General features: G+C 40.7%; 2 protein-coding genes across 3 annotated transcripts in view; one reads left to right on the top strand and one right to left on the bottom strand.

Moving 5' to 3' along the window:
* Positions 1–6742, bottom strand: part of nhsl3 (NHS like 3) — a 41175-nt gene that overhangs the window by 19876 nt on the left and 14557 nt on the right. The gene's annotated exons all lie outside the window — the stretch shown is intronic.
* rims3 (regulating synaptic membrane exocytosis 3) overlaps positions 5812–6742 on the top strand; it is a 223713-nt gene continuing 222782 nt past the window's right edge. The window contains exon 1 of the mRNA XM_079656163.1: positions 5812–5816. The gene's annotated coding sequence lies outside the window, so the exon portion shown is untranslated. The remainder of the gene's footprint in view (positions 5817–6742) is intronic.

Below are 6742 nucleotides of genomic sequence, written 5' to 3'. Positions count from 1 at the left end.
TAAAATTGGTCGATGTCAGTTTGTAAATGCTGCTCTGAAGTCTGTGTTTCTGCCTATTGCACTTAAAAGATATCACAGTAACAATTGGTTAAAGAGAAAAGGTCTTTCATGCCCTATTGTGGTCTGCAAAAAAATGCAAATTCTGTTGCATTTTCATGCTGATGTGATGTAACTGAACCACTCATCATGGTCCAAGTTCTATATTTGTTGAAATCAATCAAAGAACATTGGTTAACGTCTTGTTTTTCAAACGCAAGACAGAACAGTATTGAATAATGTTCGCAGAAAAGAAAACTAGATTTACTCTTATCAGTGTCAGAAGGATGAGAGCTCTGAGAGGAACAGTATAAGCCATTTTGATTCGTTGATAAGTTAAATTCAGCCAGGTTTAATCTTCATTCTCCATCAGCAGGCAAGACATGCAGCGCTAAGACTGTCACAAGTTTCAAATTATAGATTGGACACTGATTTAGGAAATTGAAGCCTAACGTGAGCATTTGAAGTTGATTTTGTTCCCGTTTCAAAATGATAACATCAAATCCATGCCATGTCTACATTTGAAATAATGTTCTTTGAATGTGGAGGTCACACACAGGTCTATGTGTGTGTGTGTGTGTGTGTGTGTGTGTGTGTGTGTGTGTGTGTGTGTGTGTGTGTGTGTGTGTGTGTGTGTGTGTGTGTGTGTGTGTGTGTGTGTGTGTGCTGTTTAGCGACATAGCCTGATGCTTTAATTCAATTTAGGTGGCGATGCAGGAAGCTACTGGACTGGGCCCCATTACAGAGCAATCCAAACACTGAGTCCTTTTGTTCTGAGACAGAGACATGAAGCTATCGGGGATTGGAGCAGCAACATGGATTATGCTTTGTCATAAACATTACTGAAACACAAAGTCCATTAAAACAACGTCTACAAAGTAAAAGTGACATTTTTTTTATAAATAACAATATGTACGTCATTTTGAACGAATTCAAATACAATTGAAGCTGCATTAATGTCTTAACATCCAGTTGACATGGTGCAATCAAATAATTTGATGTTGCCTTTAAGACCAATTGATAAATGCCCGTTCCATACAAACAACATAAACATCTGGATTTGAAGTTGCTTAATCTTTTTTCTAGTCAACTTTAATGTGTGCTTTGATTTGTAATACTTTCCTCTTATTTACATGTATTGCTGTTACTGTATCATATTTAAAAATTCAAGATTTTCCTGTTACAACGCTGTTACTCTTGTTTGTATGTTTCTAGTTACAGCGGTTTCAAACTCAAATACACAGTGAGCCAAAATTAAAAAATGGGTACTAGTCGAGGGCCGGACTGGTTCAATGTTTATTGCTAAACTTATTGAAATGAACTTATTGCACATATTATACCTGGAACTAACAAAGCTTAAATGCTTGCCTATAAAAAACACATTAAATAATCAGCTGCATTCATTTCTTATGGCTCTATATGCAGATTTTCCGGAGTCATTTCTTATGATTACATTTTTTCACAGGCCAACAACAGCTTCAAAAATACTATTTCCCTCAAAGAAAAAACAACCATGCCCTGTTGTATCAAGAAAGAAAGTGCAGAAGGAAACATCCATGTAAACTCAGTGTGAGCTAGTTCAAGCTAGATACTTGGCATCTCATTTTGGGTGCAAGTTCATCAATGTTTGGGCTCAGGCTCTGAGCTGAGGAGACCCTCAGGATGGAGTGAAGGTGTGCCTGCAATATACCGGCGGGCCAGATCTAATAGTAATTAAAAATTATCCTGCGGGCTGAGGTTGAATCCACCATGGGCCTGATTTGGCTCGTCAGTTATATAATAACAGTAAAAAATGTTGATTGCAAAGAAAATGTGCTTTATTTAAAACCGTGTTCACCAGCTAACATCTAACATCTGTTTTTCAGTGCTGAGTACAGTGTTTCAATTGTTTTAAATGAATGCTAAACACAGCCATCTGGAAACAAGGGTACTAAGATTTAGATTTTGAGTTTAAAGGCCCGGTGGAGCGGAGAATAACTGCAAGGTCGTGTAAAATGTATCTTTGGATTTGTCACTAGCAGCTACTCCTTTAAAGTCCTTTCATCCACTGTTTATACAAAAGTTATTGATTAGTGCTGCTTTAATTAAGCAATGGATGTTATCATTGGTTTAATCTATGACTGCCTCGGGTAGTAAAACACTTTTTTAATGAGTAGTGAGCCCAACACCGCTCCTTATCATGGCTGAAATAACAGCATTTCTTTCACAACGACAGCTTAAGTTAAATTTGGGTCAACTCTTCACATAGGAAACCTCCACATACACTTTCTTTTTTTGAAGAAAGAAGGACGTATCCTTACTTCAAAGAGTCCTGGAGGATTCCCATGCTACTTTTAGGACCAGAGTATGCAGACGAACCACAATTGCATTGTGGAAAGAAAACAAGGAGGAAGAAAAAAAAAGTTCCTAAAGCTAAAGGGCATGAGAGGACAGGGTAGAGGAAGAGGGTAACGAGCCCCTTTCATCTCCCAAAAACACTTTGTTGCAAAAGGCCAGAACATGAGGTTACAGGTGAAACATTGATGAGGAGAATGAAAGCAGACAGAGCCTTTTCACTGACTTAAAACAGACTTTGAAATCAGGAAGATGCAGATGAAGAAGAAAGGCCAACAGGAGATCGGGTGAATAGATGGTTCAATGCTGATCTCTGCAGTCAAAGTGTCCTTGGGCAATGTACGCCCAAAAATGCTCTGCGTCTGTATGAATGTGTGTACATGCTGACTTGTATATGCGAAAGCACTTTCAGGGGTCGCAAAGACTGGAAAAGCGCCATATAAACGCAGTCCTTTTACCATTTAGTTTGTCTTGCCTCCTGTGTTGGGAAAACTGCCTCAAAAAGAGCAGAAGAGAAACTAATGGAAAGGAAAGGGCTGTTATATATGTACGCCGTCGAGACGTGCCTGCGTGCAGCGGTTGCTCGGCCGCATGAGAAGCAGTGTAATGCAGAAAGAGAAACATTAACAGAATATAAAAGATCAGGGCTGGATGGCGAGATGGGACGAGGCGTAGGAGGGAAAGATAGCAGAGAAGAAGAAAAAGCCGACTTCCTTTTATCCACGTATGTTGCCTAAGCTCTCTGCAGGGACTCCATGACTTTGACAGTGGCGCACAGTAAACGGGATCTTCAAAGGAAGACCAAGAAGAGAGAGTCTTAGCCCAGCTTACAGAAATCAAAAGGCTTAGGCAGGATAATGGAATATGCACAAGACGGTGGAAATGAAAATGGCAGGGAAATCTGCCTGCAGCCTTGTTCCTGAATTATACGCAGCGCCATACACCGTGCTTAATATCCTCTAGTCTCGAGTCAAGTTTTTTCAGATTTCCTCTCACTAATTCTGTCATCAGTTACTTCACATATCAATCCTTCACTGTTACTTAAGTCACACTTGCTCCATGTTGCAGTCAAAGGTGTGCAGTCAGTGTAAATCTTACAGTGTGTTCATGCAAATATCAGCCCTTTGGAATGCTGTAAGATAAACGACCAGCCAACAAAGCAAGGTCAAGAAGATAACAGCATAAAGGGGAGGAAGCAGAGGGGAGGGGGAGGAGAAAGTAAAAGGCAGAGGAGGTGTTTTATTTTAACAACATGTCCTAATGTTTTAGTTTTCAATTCACAGTGCAAGAGATGAATCATTCTGACGTCTCATCTTAGTGCCGAAACACAATATATCCTGGGATGAAAGCCAGCCGAGGTTCTCTCTGCAGAGCGGACAGTCATGAGAATGTAATACGAAACATCTGGAAGCACAGTTACATCATACAAGTGTCTAAAATCTCAAAAGGGCCCAAGAATGATATAAAGACGTCACTCTGTATGTGTACAGTGTGTGTGTGTGTGTGTGTGTGTGTGTGTGTGTGTGTGTGTGTGTGTGTGGCTCTCTCTCTGTGTCACTGACCACCTGTGGATAAAGTGAGCTAATAGGGAGCTAATCTTAACCGCTGTTGTTGCGCCCACAGCTCCAGATGAATAGGCATCTGTGTGACTTTGGAGCCCATGGCAACATCTCCACTCTGCACACACACTGTTTCTTTTAACAGACTGTACAGAGAAACGCAGGCACTTGATGAGCTGATAGTGGGACAGGGCCAGAGAAATCAAAATCCATATTAAAAAGTTCAAAAGCATCTAGTTTTAACATTGTAGTGAACAATAAGAAAGTTTTGCTGTTTTAAGAGACTTTAGTCAAATGACATTAGCCGCGTTCACACCGCAGTACTTTTCCCACTTTAGTTCCGATATAGTTCCGAAATGTCGCGTTTACACCAAAAAGAGCCGGAACTAAAATTAGTTAATGAGAACCTTTTTACCCCCTTTTTCCGTCCCTGCTAGAGAGCAGGGACTTTCGTGGGAGAAAAAGGTTCCTATTTCTGATTGGCTGGGCGGATTGCAAACCACGCCCAGTCAAACTCAAAAAAAGTGTTGTGAAGCCGTCATTTTATTATCCAAGCATTAGCATTATTAGCATTAGCATTAGCCCAGCGCAAAAACGCAGAGAGACTAACTTATGGCAACACAAAATAAAACATGGGAGCGGTGGAGATGAGGAGGTGTCTGCGTTCAGGAGATTTACTCGGAAGGCTTCAGTAGAAGCTGCTAGGAGTGCCAGCAGCTTCTACTGAAGCCAATCCCCAACTCCGGGGACTTCCGGCCGGGGACTTTGGGTGGCAGTATACGCCGTGAAGTTGTTTGCGGCCTGCCAGTAAATCCAAAGCAGAAGAAGAAGAAGTGACGTCAGCGGCTTCATTTGCCTAATCCACCCCCAGGGACTTATTCCGGTGTGAACGCGATCTGTACTTAGTTCATCAGAACTAAAGAGTTCTGATGAACTAAGTTCTCATGAACCTTTGTGGGAAAAGTACTGCGGTGTGAAAGCGCCTAATTAATCATTTAATGAATTACTCGATTGAAAGACATGACATTTTTTTCTGTTCCTTTTATCAACCATCTGCTGCATCACTGCCTTGTGTGATAGATAATTAAATGCAGGGGTTTTGGACTGTTGCCTAGGCAAAATGTGTCATTTAGAGTAATTAGTAATGCTTTTCTAGACAATTTTTAGACTTAAAAAACATTGCTCACTATTTTTCTGATATTATTCCGCCCTACAATTAATTGAGACAGTAATCAGCATCAAATGATTTGATGAGGATAATTATTTGTTACATCCCTAACAGTAGCTCTTCTTCAGTGCTTCCCTGCGGTTCCCCTTCATTATGGCGACACACTGCTCGACAATCAATCTCGGCAATTATGACTCGTTTTCATGATGACACTTAATTGGGTTTTGAGTTCACACTGTTGTTTAAGGAACAAAGGAGCTGAAACATGAGGTTGCTGAGCAAAGCAAATGGGGAACAAATACCCTTATGGATGACAATGACCAAAGATACAGGAAAAGCTGAGCATCTTATGTGTGACGTCCAGTCGTTTCCCAGTCTGCTAAGTGTTACATTCCTCAACACAAATAACCTCTCAGGTGTTGTGAAGGCCACAGGCAGGGTGTTTGATTTGGAAAATGTCCAAAACCACATACATAACACATATTCCAGGAGCACACAGTGAAGATCTGGTCTCTGTGTTCATATCCTGCATGTACCATAAGGTTGCTGCGTTTACTGTGACTTTAATCCATGAGCTATGGTTTATTGGTATATAAATACACATTTGGAGAATTGCCATAATTCAACTCCACATAAACACATATAATAACCATTCCATGCAATACAAAGCACTCTTTTCTTCTCTCTTGCTCAATCTTTAATCATTTTGGGCCATTGTGTACCAAAAAAACAGCTGCAATAAACAACAGGAATGTTGCCTAATTTCATGTAGTTGTGTGCTTGTGTGCTAGATGGGTGCTCATGCGTAGGGGAACGGGCTGGAATGTGGGAATGCTTTCACACCCCAACTTTCTGAATACACTCCTCATGAATGAGGCGGCTGAATACAGGAGAACAGAGGAAGACAATCACACACGACCGCATGAGCATCGACCACCCGGATAGAAAATTGAATCAAGATGTGCTTATACACACGAAGCAGAACACATTTATATTCTAGAAGAAGCTTTGTCCATGCACACTAACAGCATTTTGATGTTTTCATGAAAGACTTAACTGCCCAGTCTCCTGACAGCCAACACAGGGTTCAGGAGGGTCAGACGTAACCATGGAAACCAGTCGCATCAGGGACAGATTTCATTCATCACAGACGCATGCATGTAAAAACAAGATCTACTGAAGGCTAAATAAATGTGTGTTTTGTTTTTTTCTGTCATCACCCAAGTCTACAAATAAAAGAAAACAAACTAAGAAGAAGAAATGGAAGTGTGTCAAAAGTGGATTAGTCTCGGTCTGATTGTTATTTGTGTTCCAGCTAATGTAAGTGATATTTTAGGACACAAGCATTGGATGCTTTTAGAAATGTTCCAATGCACAAACTCCACCTAATGGCCTATAACCACGACTGCCTTCTAACGGAAAGAGGAAACGTAGATCTGTGGTGGACAGATTGCTTCATCAGCATCTGCTCGTGACAAGTCTTTCACCACTGTTCATTTAAACTTTAGAAACACATCAAGTGTTGCAACAGTATTTTAGCAAAACTTCACCACACTGACTTTTGGATTTGGTTTAGAACTGTTTCCCTAAAGGTACGTGGATGGAAACTAGTCAACATAATAAAACAGCTGATAGGCTTATAGTA

The sequence above is a fragment of the Notothenia rossii genome (genome assembly GCF_949606895.1).
Source record: "Notothenia rossii genome assembly, chromosome: 10".
Taxonomy (NCBI): Eukaryota; Metazoa; Chordata; class Actinopteri; order Perciformes; family Nototheniidae; genus Notothenia; species Notothenia rossii.
The sequence above is the reverse complement of the archived record's forward strand: the minus strand, read 5'-3'. Positions and strand labels throughout refer to the sequence as shown.